At 45.9% G+C, this 15,747-nt stretch overlaps 7 non-coding genes across 7 annotated transcripts; all 7 read left to right on the forward strand.

Moving 5' to 3' along the window:
- The first annotated feature begins 1,828 nt into the window (after positions 1–1,828).
- LOC130298792 (U2 spliceosomal RNA) lies at positions 1,829–2,019 on the forward strand. Its single transcript, XR_008850090.1, has one exon. It is a non-coding gene; the product is annotated as a U2 spliceosomal RNA (small nuclear RNA).
- A 2,099-nt stretch (positions 2,020–4,118) lies between these two features.
- LOC130298777 (U2 spliceosomal RNA) lies at positions 4,119–4,309 on the forward strand. The gene has a single exon (XR_008850076.1). It is a non-coding gene; the product is annotated as a U2 spliceosomal RNA (small nuclear RNA).
- Positions 4,310–6,393: 2,084 nt separating this feature from the next.
- LOC130298778 (U2 spliceosomal RNA) lies at positions 6,394–6,584 on the forward strand. The gene has a single exon (XR_008850077.1). It is a non-coding gene; the product is annotated as a U2 spliceosomal RNA (small nuclear RNA).
- A 2,091-nt stretch (positions 6,585–8,675) lies between these two features.
- LOC130298793 (U2 spliceosomal RNA) lies at positions 8,676–8,866 on the forward strand. Its single transcript, XR_008850091.1, has one exon. It is a non-coding gene; the product is annotated as a U2 spliceosomal RNA (small nuclear RNA).
- Positions 8,867–10,956: 2,090 nt separating this feature from the next.
- LOC130298780 (U2 spliceosomal RNA) lies at positions 10,957–11,147 on the forward strand. Its single transcript, XR_008850078.1, has one exon. It is a non-coding gene; the product is annotated as a U2 spliceosomal RNA (small nuclear RNA).
- Positions 11,148–13,241: 2,094 nt separating this feature from the next.
- On the forward strand, positions 13,242–13,432 carry LOC130298781 (U2 spliceosomal RNA). The gene has a single exon (XR_008850079.1). It is a non-coding gene; the product is annotated as a U2 spliceosomal RNA (small nuclear RNA).
- Positions 13,433–15,505: 2,073 nt separating this feature from the next.
- LOC130298782 (U2 spliceosomal RNA) lies at positions 15,506–15,696 on the forward strand. Its single transcript, XR_008850080.1, has one exon. It is a non-coding gene; the product is annotated as a U2 spliceosomal RNA (small nuclear RNA).
- Positions 15,697–15,747: the final 51 nt, after the last annotated feature.

Below are 15,747 nucleotides of genomic sequence, written 5' to 3' on the forward strand. Positions count from 1 at the left end.
CATGACATGATAGGCAGCTGCCTTGATAGCGGGTGGGTGCTGAATGTTCCTAATTGACAAAATAAGATTAATGCTTATGAAGAAATATAAAATCTCATCCCTTCCCCAATATCGCGCCACACCCCTACCCCTTAATTCCCTGGTTGAACTTGATGGACATATGTCTTTTTTCGACCGTACTAACTATGTAACTATGTAACATAACATGGGGGGGGGGGTCTCCTGGCTGTTCACACAGGTGTGTCATTGCTGTACATTGACCATGCATTGCTTCTGTGGTATTGCAAAGGCAAAGACAAATGCTTCCAGCCATCCATTGCACTAATGGATTGGTCATCAGCTGGCTGTCTATGTCCCGCATCAATATAGACCAAAGTACAGAGGGTTAGGCTATGCTATTGTGCACCTACCTGATGCATCAGAAGGTGCGAGGCCCTTGCTAAATTCTGTGCACAGACTTTGAGATCTATGCTTTAGACTGTATCTAAACCTGCTCCAACATGGACTGACATTCTGGCCTACTTTCAGCCGATGCGACTTGTCTGTCGCTGAACAGTCGCTTTTTATGTATTCAGCACCTATGTATAATGTTGTAAAAATGCTCTAGAAGCTAAAGTCGCAGAAATGTCACACATATTTGGCCTGCAACTTTCTGTGCGACAAATTCAGACAGGAAAAATCAGTATAAATCCTTAGAAAATTATCCCCCAGTGTCTCCATCTGCTGGCGGTATTGAATAAGCATTGCTGCACTGATGGGGTATGCATTAGACGAAAAAAAAGAAGAAAAAGAAGAATAATACGCCCAGAAAAGAGGCGAAAAGGAGAAAAACGTAAAAAAACGTGAAAAAAAAGTAAGAGGAAGAGAAGGGAAAAAAAGGTGGAAATGGGTTTAAAAGTGATTTCGGCGGAGAAATATATATATATATATATATATATATATATATATATATATATGCGCACACACACACATAGATATAAACGTATTCTCCGTTGAGATATTGCAGCCGCTGCTGTGTCCAGGCCCAGGAGCCTTAGCACTGTGCTGTGATGTCACTCAATACCACTGACATCACTAGGTGTAAACAACATCTCTCCTTTGCTGTGTATGTGACTATGGAGCTGTTTGGTGATGTCGTCTATTACGGCCTTCATAGAAGCAACAGGAGATTGTTGCATCCATCTTGAACCCTCAGAACTACAGTGCTATGATGTCACTCACTTCCACAGGCCTTGCAGAGTGTAAACAACAACAACCCAGCTTTGTTGTGTATGTAACCATAGGGATTTGTGATGTCACCTAGAACCTTCACAGCAGCGACAGCTTTATGAGGAGCATCAGCACTGCTCTGCCTGAGCAGAACCATCACCGCCATAGGTTGTCAAATAACCCGGATTTAACCCACACAGGTAAGTCCAATGGGGTGCAGGCATGTCCTCTATGCTTACAGCTTCCCGTGGGTGTTGGTTTGATACCGTTTGGGGACAGCCAAGGAGGCATCTGCAGGCAACAAAGGTAGGTGTGTGCTTGTGTGTGTGTTTCCTATGCAGATCCTAAGCCCAGTGTCACATGCAAGTAGGAGGAGTAAGAAGGGTTCCTGGCAAATCCGGGTTATGGATTGCATTTAAAAAGGCCCCGTGGGAGTGCAATGGGCCCCTGTCTTGCTGCTTAGCAATAATGGTATGGGTTTAGGTTCTGCTGTGTGTACTGGTGGTTGACTGCCCCCCAGCCCAGAGTGTGCATGGAAAATTGTCTGGCAGCCTCCCTGACAGCAAGCAGTGATAGTGCCCATGAAGGGGACCTTGTTGGGCCCGCCCCTTTCACGGTTATCGCTTCTCGGCCTTTTGGCTAAGATCAAGTGTAGTATCTGTTCTTATCAGTTTAATATCTGATACGTCCCCTATCTGGGGACCACATATTAAATGGATTTTTGAGAACGGGGGCCGATTTCGAAGCTTGCTTCCGTCGCCCTATGCATTGACCCGATATGGCAGTATCTTCGGGTACAGTGCACCACCCCCTTACAGGGTTAAAAAGAAAGATTCCTACTTTCATTGCTACCTGCTTGCTGGCTAGCCAGCTAGCCAGCCCTGTGGGCCTTGCTGCTGCTGCAGCCAAAAAACAAAAGGTGGTGCTGCTGCTGCTTCTGCTGCTTCTGCTTCTGCTTGTGTCTGGCCCCTGTTGGAGCGTCCAGGCACAGGACTTCTGCTGCTGCTGACTAAATGGCCTCCTTAATTGGATCATTTGAGTAGCCAGCACACCTGTGCAGGTAGGGCATGACATGATAGGCAGCTGCCTTGATAGCGGGTGGGTGCTGAATGTTCCTAATTGACAAAATAAGATTAATGCTTATGAAGAAATATAAAATCTCATCCCTTCCCCAATATCGCGCCACACCCCTACCCCTTAATTCCCTGGTTGAACTTGATGGACATATGTCTTTTTTCGACCGTACTAACTATGTAACTATGTAACATAACATGGGGGGGGGGGGGTCTCCTGGCTGTTCACACAGGTGTGTCATTGCTGTACATTGACCATGCATTGCTTCTGTGGTATTGCAAAGGCAAAGACAAATGCTTCCAGCCATCCATTGCACTAATGGATTGGTCATCAGCTGGCTGTCTATGTCCCGCATCAATATAGACCAAAGTACAGAGGGTTAGGCTATGCTATTGTGCACCTACCTGATGCATCAGAAGGTGCGAGGCCCTTGCTAAATTCTGTGCACAGACTTTGAGATCTATGCTTTAGACTGTATCTAAACCTGCTCCAACATGGACTGACATTCTGGCCTACTTTCAGCCGATGCGACTTGTCTGTCGCTGAACAGTCGCTTTTTATGTATTCAGCACCTATGTATAATGTTGTAAAAATGCTCTAGAAGCTAAAGTCGCAGAAATGTCACACATATTTGGCCTGCAACTTTCTGTGCGACAAATTCAGACAGGAAAAATCAGTATAAATCCTTAGAAAATTATCCCCCAGTGTCTCCATCTGCTGGCGGTATTGAATAAGCATTGCTGCACTGATGGGGTATGCATTAGACGAAAAAAAAGAAGAAAAAGAAGAATAATACGCCCAGAAAAGAGGCGAAAAGGAGAAAAACGTAAAAAAACGTGAAAAAAAGTAAGAGGAAGAGAAGGGAAAAAAAGGTGGAAATGGGTTTAAAAGTGATTTCGGCGGAGAAATATATATATATATATATATATATATATATATATATATATATATATATATATATATGCGCACACACACACATAGATATAAACGTATTCTCCGTTGAGATATTGCAGCCGCTGCTGTGTCCAGGCCCAGGAGCCTTAGCACTGTGCTGTGATGTCACTCAATACCACTGACATCACTAGGTGTAAACAACATCTCTCCTTTGCTGTGTATGTGACTATGGAGCTGTTTGGTGATGTCGTCTATTACGGCCTTCATAGAAGCAACAGGAGATTGTTGCATCCATCTTGAACCCTCAGAACTACAGTGCTATGATGTCACTCACTTCCACAGGCCTTGCAGAGTGTAAACAACAACAACCCAGCTTTGTTGTGTATGTAACCATAGGGATTTGTGATGTCACCTAGAACCTTCACAGCAGCGACAGCTTTATGAGGAGCATCAGCACTGCTCTGCCTGAGCAGAACCATCACCGCCATAGGTTGTCAAATAACCCGGATTTAACCCACACAGGTAAGTCCAATGGGGTGCAGGCATGTCCTCTATGCTTACAGCTTCCCGTGGGTGTTGGTTTGATACCGTTTGGGGACAGCCAAGGAGGCATCTGCAGGCAACAAAGGTAGGTGTGTGCTTGTGTGTGTGTTTCCTATGCAGATCCTAAGCCCAGTGTCACATGCAAGTAGGAGGAGTAAGAAGGGTTCCTGGCAAATCCGGGTTATGGATTGCATTTAAAAAGGCCCCGTGGGAGTGCAATGGGCCCCTGTCTTGCTGCTTAGCAATAATGGTATGGGTTTAGGTTCTGCTGTGTGTACTGGTGGTTGACTGCCCCCCAGCCCAGAGTGTGCATGGAAAATTGTCTGGCAGCCTCCCTGACAGCAAGCAGTGATAGTGCCCATGAAGGGGACCTTGTTGGGCCCGCCCCTTTCACGGTTATCGCTTCTCGGCCTTTTGGCTAAGATCAAGTGTAGTATCTGTTCTTATCAGTTTAATATCTGATACGTCCCCTATCTGGGGACCATATATTAAATGGATTTTTGAGAACGGGGGCCGATTTCGAAGCTTGCTTCCGTCGCCCTATGCATTGACCCGATATGGCAGTATCTTCGGGTACAGTGCACCACCCCCTTACAGGGTTAAAAAGAAAGATTCCTACTTTCATTGCTACCTGCTTGCTGGCTAGCCAGCTAGCCAGCCCTGTGGGCCTTGCTGCTGCTGCAGCCAAAAAACAAAAGGTGGTGCTTCTGCTGCTTCTGCTTCTGCTTGTGTCTGGCCCCTGTTGGAGCGTCCAGGCACAGGACTTCTGCTGCTGCTGACTAAATGGCCTCCTTAATTGGATCATTTGAGTAGCCAGCACACCTGTGCAGGTAGGGCATGACATGATAGGCAGCTGCCTTGATAGCGGGTGGGTGCTGAATGTTCCTAATTGACAAAATAAGATTAATGCTTATGAAGAAATATAAAATCTCATCCCTTCCCCAATATCGCGCCACACCCCTACCCCTTAATTCCCTGGTTGAACTTGATGGACATATGTCTTTTTTCGACCGTACTAACTATGTAACTATGTAACATAACATGGGGGGGGGGGGGGTCTCCTGGCTGTTCACACAGGTGTGTCATTGCTGTACATTGACCATGCATTGCTTCTGTGGTATTGCAAAGGCAAAGACAAATGCTTCCAGCCATCCATTGCACTAATGGATTGGTCATCAGCTGGCTGTCTATGTCCCGCATCAATATAGACCAAAGTACAGAGGGTTAGGCTATGCTATTGTGCACCTACCTGATGCATCAGAAGGTGCGAGGCCCTTGCTAAATTCTGTGCACAGACTTTGAGATCTATGCTTTAGACTGTATCTAAACCTGCTCCAACATGGACTGACATTCTGGCCTACTTTCAGCCGATGCGACTTGTCTGTCGCTGAACAGTCGCTTTTTATGTATTCAGCACCTATGTATAATGTTGTAAAAATGCTCTAGAAGCTAAAGTCGCAGAAATGTCACACATATTTGGCCTGCAACTTTCTGTGCGACAAATTCAGACAGGAAAAATCAGTATAAATCCTTAGAAAATTATCCCCCAGTGTCTCCATCTGCTGGCGGTATTGAATAAGCATTGCTGCACTGATGGGGTATGCATTAGACGAAAAAAAAGAAGAAAAAGAAGAATAATACGCCCAGAAAAGAGGCGAAAAGGAGAAAAACGTAAAAAAACGTGAAAAAAAAGTAAGAGGAAGAGAAGGGAAAAAAAGGTGGAAATGGGTTTAAAAGTGATTTCGGCGGAGAAATATATATATATATATATATATATATATATATATATATATATATATATGCGCACACACACACATAGATATAAACGTATTCTCCGTTGAGATATTGCAGCCGCTGCTGTGTCCAGGCCCAGGAGCCTTAGCACTGTGCTGTGATGTCACTCAATACCACTGACATCACTAGGTGTAAACAACATCTCTCCTTTGCTGTGTATGTGACTATGGAGCTGTTTGGTGATGTCGTCTATTACGGCCTTCATAGAAGCAACAGGAGATTGTTGCATCCATCTAGAACCCTCAGAACTACAGTGCTATGATGTCACTCACTTCCACAGGCCTTGCAGAGTGTAAACAACAACAACCCAGCTTTGTTGTGTATGTAACCATAGGGATTTGTGATGTCACCTAGAACCTTCACAGCAGCGACAGCTTTATGAGGAGCATCAGCACTGCTCTGCCTGAGCAGAACCATCACCGCCATAGGTTGTCAAATAACCCGGATTTAACCCACACAGGTAAGTCCAATGGGGTGCAGGCATGTCCTCTATGCTTACAGCTTCCCGTGGGTGTTGGTTTGATACCGTTTGGGGACAGCCAAGGAGGCATCTGCAGGCAACAAAGGTAGGTGTGTGCTTGTGTGTGTGTTTCCTATGCAGATCCTAAGCCCAGTGTCACATGCAAGTAGGAGGAGTAAGAAGGGTTCCTGGCAAATCCGGGTTATGGATTGCATTTAAAAAGGCCCCGTGGGAGTGCAATGGGCCCCTGTCTTGCTGCTTAGCAATAATGGTATGGGTTTAGGTTCTGCTGTGTGTACTGGTGGTTGACTGCCCCCCAGCCCAGAGTGTGCATGGAAAATTGTCTGGCAGCCTCCCTGACAGCAAGCAGTGATAGTGCCCATGAAGGGGACCTTGTTGGGCCCGCCCCTTTCACGGTTATCGCTTCTCGGCCTTTTGGCTAAGATCAAGTGTAGTATCTGTTCTTATCAGTTTAATATCTGATACGTCCCCTATCTGGGGACCATATATTAAATGGATTTTTGAGAACGGGGGCCGATTTCGAAGCTTGCTTCCGTCGCCCTATGCATTGACCCGATATGGCAGTATCTTCGGGTACAGTGCACCACCCCCTTACAGGGTTAAAAAGAAAGATTCCTACTTTCATTGCTACCTGCTTGCTGGCTAGCCAGCTAGCCAGCCCTGTGGGCCTTGCTGCTGCTGCAGCCAAAAAACAAAAGGTGGTGCTGCTGCTGCTTCTGCTGCTTCTGCTTCTGCTTGTGTCTGGCCCCTGTTGGAGCGTCCAGGCACAGGACTTCTGCTGCTGCTGACTAAATGGCCTCCTTAATTGGATCATTTGAGTAGCCAGCACACCTGTGCAGGTAGGGCATGACATGATAGGCAGCTGCCTTGATAGCGGGTGGGTGCTGAATGTTCCTAATTGACAAAATAAGATTAATGCTTATGAAGAAATATAAAATCTCATCCCTTCCCCAATATCGCGCCACACCCCTACCCCTTAATTCCCTGGTTGAACTTGATGGACATATGTCTTTTTTCGACCGTACTAACTATGTAACTATGTAACATAACATGGGGGGGGGGTCTCCTGGCTGTTCACACAGGTGTGTCATTGCTGTACATTGACCATGCATTGCTTCTGTGGTATTGCAAAGGCAAAGACAAATGCTTCCAGCCATCCATTGCACTAATGGATTGGTCATCAGCTGGCTGTCTATGTCCCGCATCAATATAGACCAAAGTACAGAGGGTTAGGCTATGCTATTGTGCACCTACCTGATGCATCAGAAGGTGCGAGGCCCTTGCTAAATTCTGTGCACAGACTTTGAGATCTATGCTTTAGACTGTATCTAAACCTGCTCCAACATGGACTGACATTCTGGCCTACTTTCAGCCGATGCGACTTGTCTGTCGCTGAACAGTCGCTTTTTATGTATTCAGCACCTATGTATAATGTTGTAAAAATGCTCTAGAAGCTAAAGTCGCAGAAATGTCACACATATTTGGCCTGCAACTTTCTGTGCGACAAATTCAGACAGGAAAAATCAGTATAAATCCTTAGAAAATTATCCCCCAGTGTCTCCATCTGCTGGCGGTATTGAATAAGCATTGCTGCACTGATGGGGTATGCATTAGACGAAAAAAAAGAAGAAAAAGAAGAATAATACGCCCAGAAAAGAGGCGAAAAGGAGAAAAACGTAAAAAAACGTGAAAAAAAAGTAAGAGGAAGAGAAGGGAAAAAAAGGTGGAAATGGGTTTAAAAGTGATTTCGGCGGAGAAATATATATATATATATATATATATATATATATATATATATATATATATATGCGCACACACACACATAGATATAAACGTATTCTCCGTTGAGATATTGCAGCCGCTGCTGTGTCCAGGCCCAGGAGCCTTAGCACTGTGCTGTGATGTCACTCAATACCACTGACATCACTAGGTGTAAACAACATCTCTCCTTTGCTGTGTATGTGACTATGGAGCTGTTTGGTGATGTCGTCTATTATGGCCTTCATAGAAGCAACAGGAGATTGTTGCATCCATCTTGAACCCTCAGAACTACAGTGCTATGATGTCACTCACTTCCACAGGCCTTGCAGAGTGTAAACAACAACAACCCAGCTTTGTTGTGTATGTAACCATAGGGATTTGTGATGTCACCTAGAACCTTCACAGCAGCGACAGCTTTATGAGGAGCATCAGCACTGCTCTGCCTGAGCAGAACCATCACCGCCATAGGTTGTCAAATAACCCGGATTTAACCCACACAGGTAAGTCCAATGGGGTGCAGGCATGTCCTCTATGCTTACAGCTTCCCGTGGGTGTTGGTTTGATACCGTTTGGGGACAGCCAAGGAGGCATCTGCAGGCAACAAAGGTAGGTGTGTGCTTGTGTGTGTGTTTCCTATGCAGATCCTAAGCCCAGTGTCACATGCAAGTAGGAGGAGTAAGAAGGGTTCCTGGCAAATCCGGGTTATGGATTGCATTTAAAAAGGCCCCGTGGGAGTGCAATGGGCCCCTGTCTTGCTGCTTAGCAATAATGGTATGGGTTTAGGTTCTGCTGTGTGTACTGGTGGTTGACTGCCCCCCAGCCCAGAGTGTGCATGGAAAATTGTCTGGCAGCCTCCCTGACAGCAAGCAGTGATAGTGCCCATGAAGGGGACCTTGTTGGGCCCGCCCCTTTCACGGTTATCGCTTCTCGGCCTTTTGGCTAAGATCAAGTGTAGTATCTGTTCTTATCAGTTTAATATCTGATACGTCCCCTATCTGGGGACCACATATTAAATGGATTTTTGAGAACGGGGGCCGATTTCGAAGCTTGCTTCCGTCGCCCTATGCATTGACCCGATATGGCAGTATCTTCGGGTACAGTGCACCACCCCCTTACAGGGTTAAAAAGAAAGATTCCTACTTTCATTGCTACCTGCTTGCTGGCTAGCCAGCTAGCCAGCCCTGTGGGCCTTGCTGCTGCTGCAGCCAAAAAACAAAAGGTGGTGCTGCTGCTGCTTCTGCTGCTTCTGCTTCTGCTTGTGTCTGGCCCCTGTTGGAGCGTCCAGGCACAGGACTTCTGCTGCTGCTGACTAAATGGCCTCCTTAATTGGATCATTTGAGTAGCCAGCACACCTGTGCAGGTAGGGCATGACATGATAGGCAGCTGCCTTGATAGCGGGTGGGTGCTGAATGTTCCTAATTGACAAAATAAGATTAATGCTTATGAAGAAATATAAAATCTCATCCCTTCCCCAATATCGCGCCACACCCCTACCCCTTAATTCCCTGGTTGAACTTGATGGACATATGTCTTTTTTCGACCGTACTAACTATGTAACTATGTAACATAACATGGGGGGGGGGGGTCTCCTGGCTGTTCACACAGGTGTGTCATTGCTGTACATTGACCATGCATTGCTTCTGTGGTATTGCAAAGGCAAAGACAAATGCTTCCAGCCATCCATTGCACTAATGGATTGGTCATCAGCTGGCTGTCTATGTCCCGCATCAATATAGACCAAAGTACAGAGGGTTAGGCTATGCTATTGTGCACCTACCTGATGCATCAGAAGGTGCGAGGCCCTTGCTAAATTCTGTGCACAGACTTTGAGATCTATGCTTTAGACTGTATCTAAACCTGCTCCAACATGGACTGACATTCTGGCCTACTTTCAGCCGATGCGACTTGTCTGTCGCTGAACAGTTGCTTTTTATGTATTCAGCACCTATGTATAATGTTGTAAAAATGCTCTAGAAGCTAAAGTCGCAGAAATGTCACACATATTTGGCCTGCAACTTTCTGTGCGACAAATTCAGACAGGAAAAATCAGTATAAATCCTTAGAAAATTATCCCCCAGTGTCTCCATCTGCTGGCGGTATTGAATAAGCATTGCTGCACTGATGGGGTATGCATTAGACGAAAAAAAAGAAGAAAAAGAAGAATAATACGCCCAGAAAAGAGGCGAAAAGGAGAAAAACGTAAAAAAACGTGAAAAAAAAGTAAGAGGAAGAGAAGGGAAAAAAAGGTGGAAATGGGTTTAAAAGTGATTTCGGCGGAGAATATATATATATATATATATATATATATATATATATATATATATATATGCGCACACACACACATAGATATAAACGTATTCTCCGTTGAGATATTGCAGCCGCTGCTGTGTCCAGGCCCAGGAGCCTTAGCACTGTGCTGTGATGTCACTCAATACCACTGACATCACTAGGTGTAAACAACATCTCTCCTTTGCTGTGTATGTGACTATGGAGCTGTTTGGTGATGTCGTCTATTACGGCCTTCATAGAAGCAACAGGAGATTGTTGCATCCATCTTGAACCCTCAGAACTACAGTGCTATGATGTCACTCACTTCCACAGGCCTTGCAGAGTGTAAACAACAACAACCCAGCTTTGTTGTGTATGTAACCATAGGGATTTGTGATGTCACCTAGAACCTTCACAGCAGCGACAGCTTTATGAGGAGCATCAGCACTGCTCTGCCTGAGCAGAACCATCACCGCCATAGGTTGTCAAATAACCCGGATTTAACCCACACAGGTAAGTCCAATGGGGTGCAGGCATGTCCTCTATGCTTACAGCTTCCCGTGGGTGTTGGTTTGATACCGTTTGGGGACAGCCAAGGAGGCATCTGCAGGCAACAAAGGTAGGTGTGTGCTTGTGTGTGTGTTTCCTATGCAGATCCTAAGCCCAGTGTCACATGCAAGTAGGAGGAGTAAGAAGGGTTCCTGGCAAATCCGGGTTATGGATTGCATTTAAAAAGGCCCCGTGGGAGTGCAATGGGCCCCTGTCTTGCTGCTTAGCAATAATGGTATGGGTTTAGGTTCTGCTGTGTGTACTGGTGGTTGACTGCCCCCCAGCCCAGAGTGTGCATGGAAAATTGTCTGGCAGCCTCCCTGACAGCAAGCAGTGATAGTGCCCATGAAGGGGACCTTGTTGGGCCCGCCCCTTTCACGGTTATCGCTTCTCGGCCTTTTGGCTAAGATCAAGTGTAGTATCTGTTCTTATCAGTTTAATATCTGATACGTCCCCTATCTGGGGACCATATATTAAATGGATTTTTGAGAACGGGGGCCGATTTCGAAGCTTGCTTCCGTCGCCCTATGCATTGACCCGATATGGCAGTATCTTCGGGTACAGTGCACCACCCCCTTACAGGGTTAAAAAGAAAGATTCCTACTTTCATTGCTACCTGCTTGCTGGCTAGCCAGCTAGCCAGCCCTGTGGGCCTTGCTGCTGCTGCAGCCAAAAAACAAAAGGTGGTGCTGCTGCTGCTTCTGCTGCTTCTGCTTCTGCTTGTGTCTGGCCCCTGTTGGAGCGTCCAGGCACAGGACTTCTGCTGCTGCTGACTAAATGGCCTCCTTAATTGGATCATTTGAGTAGCCAGCACACCTGTGCAGGTAGGGCATGACATGATAGGCAGCTGCCTTGATAGCGGGTGGGTGCTGAATGTTCCTAATTGACAAAATAAGATTAATGCTTATGAAGAAATATAAAATCTCATCCCTTCCCCAATATCGCGCCACACCCCTACCCCTTAATTCCCTGGTTGAACTTGATGGACATATGTCTTTTTTCGACCGTACTAACTATGTAACTATGTAACATAACATGGGGGGGGGGGGGTCTCCTGGCTGTTCACACAGGTGTGTCATTGCTGTACATTGACCATGCATTGCTTCTGTGGTATTGCAAAGGCAAAGACAAATGCTTCCAGCCATCCATTGCACTAATGGATTGGTCATCAGCTGGCTGTCTATGTCCCGCATCAATATAGACCAAAGTACAGAGGGTTAGGCTATGCTATTGTGCACCTACCTGATGCATCAGAAGGTGCGAGGCCCTTGCTAAATTCTGTGCACAGACTTTGAGATCTATGCTTTAGACTGTATCTAAACCTGCTCCAACATGGACTGACATTCTGGCCTACTTTCAGCCGATGCGACTTGTCTGTCGCTGAACAGTTGCTTTTTATGTATTCAGCACCTATGTATAATGTTGTAAAAATGCTCTAGAAGCTAAAGTCGCAGAAATGTCACACATATTTGGCCTGCAACTTTCTGTGCGACAAATTCAGACAGGAAAAATCAGTATAAATCCTTAGAAAATTATCCCCCAGTGTCTCCATCTGCTGGCGGTATTGAATAAGCATTGCTGCACTGATGGGGTATGCATTAGACGAAAAAAAAGAAGAAAAAGAAGAATAATACGCCCAGAAAAGAGGCGAAAAGGAGAAAAACGTAAAAAAACGTGAAAAAAAAGTAAGAGGAAGAGAAGGGAAAAAAAGGTGGAAATGGGTTTAAAAGTGATTTCGGCGGAGAAATATATATATATATATATATATATATATATATATATATATATATATATATGCGCACACACACACATAGATATAAACGTATTCTCCGTTGAGATATTGCAGCCGCTGCTGTGTCCAGGCCCAGGAGCCTTAGCACTGTGCTGTGATGTCACTCAATACCACTGACATCACTAGGTGTAAACAACATCTCTCCTTTGCTGTGTATGTGACTATGGAGCTGTTTGGTGATGTCGTCTATTACGGCCTTCATAGAAGCAACAGGAGATTGTTGCATCCATCTTGAACCCTCAGAACTACAGTGCTATGATGTCACTCACTTCCACAGGCCTTGCAGAGTGTAAACAACAACAACCCAGCTTTGTTGTGTATGTAACCATAGGGATTTGTGATGTCACCTAGAACCTTCACAGCAGCGACAGCTTTATGAGGAGCATCAGCACTGCTCTGCCTGAGCAGAACCATCACCGCCATAGGTTGTCAAATAACCCGGATTTAACCCACACAGGTAAGTCCAATGGGGTGCAGGCATGTCCTCTATGCTTACAGCTTCCCGTGGGTGTTGGTTTGATACCGTTTGGGGACAGCCAAGGAGGCATCTGCAGGCAACAAAGGTAGGTGTGTGCTTGTGTGTGTGTTTCCTATGCAGATCCTAAGCCCAGTGTCACATGCAAGTAGGAGGAGTAAGAAGGGTTCCTGGCAAATCCGGGTTATGGATTGCATTTAAAAAGGCCCCGTGGGAGTGCAATGGGCCCCTGTCTTGCTGCTTAGCAATAATGGTATGGGTTTAGGTTCTGCTGTGTGTACTGGTGGTTGACTGCCCCCCAGCCCAGAGTGTGCATGGAAAATTGTCTGGCAGCCTCCCTGACAGCAAGCAGTGATAGTGCCCATGAAGGGGACCTTGTTGGGCCCGCCCCTTTCACGGTTATCGCTTCTCGGCCTTTTGGCTAAGATCAAGTGTAGTATCTGTTCTTATCAGTTTAATATCTGATACGTCCCCTATCTGGGGACCATATATTAAATGGATTTTTGAGAACGGGGGCCGATTTCGAAGCTTGCTTCCGTCGCCCTATGCATTGACCCGATATGGCAGTATCTTCGGGTACAGTGCACCACCCCCTTACAGGGTTAAAAAGAAAGATTCCTACTTTCATTGCTACCTGCTTGCTGGCTAGCCAGCTAGCCAGCCCTGTGGGCCTTGCTGCTGCTGCAGCCAAAAAACAAAAGGTGGTGCTTCTGCTGCTTCTGCTTCTGCTTGTGTCTGGCCCCTGTTGGAGCGTCCAGGCACAGGACTTCTGCTGCTGCTGACTAAATGGCCTCCTTAATTGGATCATTTGAGTAGCCAGCACACCTGTGCAGGTAGGGCATGACATGATAGGCAGCTGCCTTGATAGCGGGTGGGTGCTGAATGTTCCTAATTGACAAAATAAGATTAATGCTTATGAAGAAATATAAAATCTCATCCCTTCCCCAATATCGCGCCACACCCCTACCCCTTAATTCCCTGGTTGAACTTGATGGACATATGTCTTTTTTCGACCGTACTAACTATGTAACTATGTAACATAACATGGGGGGGGGGGGTCTCCTGGCTGTTCACACAGGTGTGTCATTGCTGTACATTGACCATCATTGCTTCTGTGGTATTGCAAAGGCAAAGACAAATGCTTCCAGCCATCCATTGCACTAATGGATTGGTCATCAGCTGGCTGTCTATGTCCCGCATCAATATAGACCAAAGTACAGAGGGTTAGGCTATGCTATTGTGCACCTACCTGATGCATCAGAAGGTGCGAGGCCCTTGCTAAATTCTGTGCACAGACTTTGAGATCTATGCTTTAGACTGTATCTAAACCTGCTCCAACATGGACTGACATTCTGGCCTACTTTCAGCCGATGCGACTTGTCTGTCGCTGAACAGTCGCTTTTTATGTATTCAGCACCTATGTATAATGTTGTAAAAATGCTCTAGAAGCTAAAGTCGCAGAAATGTCACACATATTTGGCCTGCAACTTTCTGTGCGACAAATTCAGACAGGAAAAATCAGTATAAATCCTTAGAAAATTATCCCCCAGTGTCTCCATCTGCTGGCGGTATTGAATAAGCATTGCTGCACTGATGGGGTATGCATTAGACGAAAAAAAAGAAGAAAAAGAAGAATAATACGCCCAGAAAAGAGGCGAAAAGGAGAAAAACGTAAAAAAACGTGAAAAAAAAGTAAGAGGAAGAGAAGGGAAAAAAAGGTGGAAATGGGTTTAAAAGTGATTTCGGCGGAGAAATATATATATATATATATATATATATATATATATATATATGCGCACACACACACATAGATATAAACGTATTCTCCGTTGAGATATTGCAGCCGCTGCTGTGTCCAGGCCCAGGAGCCTTAGCACTGTGCTGTGATGTCACTCAATACCACTGACATCACTAGGTGTAAACAACATCTCTCCTTTGCTGTGTATGTGACTATGGAGCTGTTTGGTGATGTCGTCTATTACGGCCTTCATAGAAGCAACAGGAGATTGTTGCATCCATCTTGAACCCTCAGAACTACAGTGCTATGATGTCACTCACTTCCACAGGCCTTGCAGAGTGTAAACAACAACAACCCAGCTTTGTTGTGTATGTAACCATAGGGATTTGTGATGTCACCTAGAACCTTCACAGCAGCGACAGCTTTATGAGGAGCATCAGCACTGCTCTGCCTGAGCAGAACCATCACCGCCATAGGTTGTCAAATAACCCGGATTTAACCCACACAGGTAAGTCCAATGGGGTGCAGGCATGTCCTCTATGCTTACAGCTTCCCGTGGGTGTTGGTTTGATACCGTTTGGGGACAGCCAAGGAGGCATCTGCAGGCAACAAAGGTAGGTGTGTGCTTGTGTGTGTGTTTCCTATGCAGATCCTAAGCCCAGTGTCACATGCAAGTAGGAGGAGTAAGAAGGGTTCCTGGCAAATCCGGGTTATGGATTGCATTTAAAAAGGCCCCGTGGGAGTGCAATGGGCCCCTGTCTTGCTGCTTAGCAATAATGGTATGGGTTTAGGTTCTGCTGTGTGTACTGGTGGTTGACTGCCCCCCAGCCCAGAGTGTGCATGGAAAATTGTCTGGCAGCCTCCCTGACAGCAAGCAGTGATAGTGCCCATGAAGGGGACCTTGTTGGGCCCGCCCCTTTCACGGTTATCGCTTCTCGGCCTTTTGGCTAAGATCAAGTGTAGTATCTGTTCTTATCAGTTTAATATCTGATACGTCCCCTATCTGGGGACCATATATTAAATGGATTTTTGAGAACGGGGGCCGATTTCGAAGCTTGCTTCCGTCGCCCTATGCATTGACCCGATATGGCAGTATCTTCGGGTACAGTGCACCACCCCCTTACAGGGTTAAAAAGAAAGATTCCTACTTTCATTGCTACCTGCTTGCT

The sequence above is a fragment of the Hyla sarda genome, unplaced genomic scaffold (assembly GCF_029499605.1).
Source record: "Hyla sarda isolate aHylSar1 unplaced genomic scaffold, aHylSar1.hap1 scaffold_1019, whole genome shotgun sequence".
Lineage (NCBI taxonomy): Eukaryota > Metazoa > Chordata > Amphibia > Anura > Hylidae > Hyla > Hyla sarda.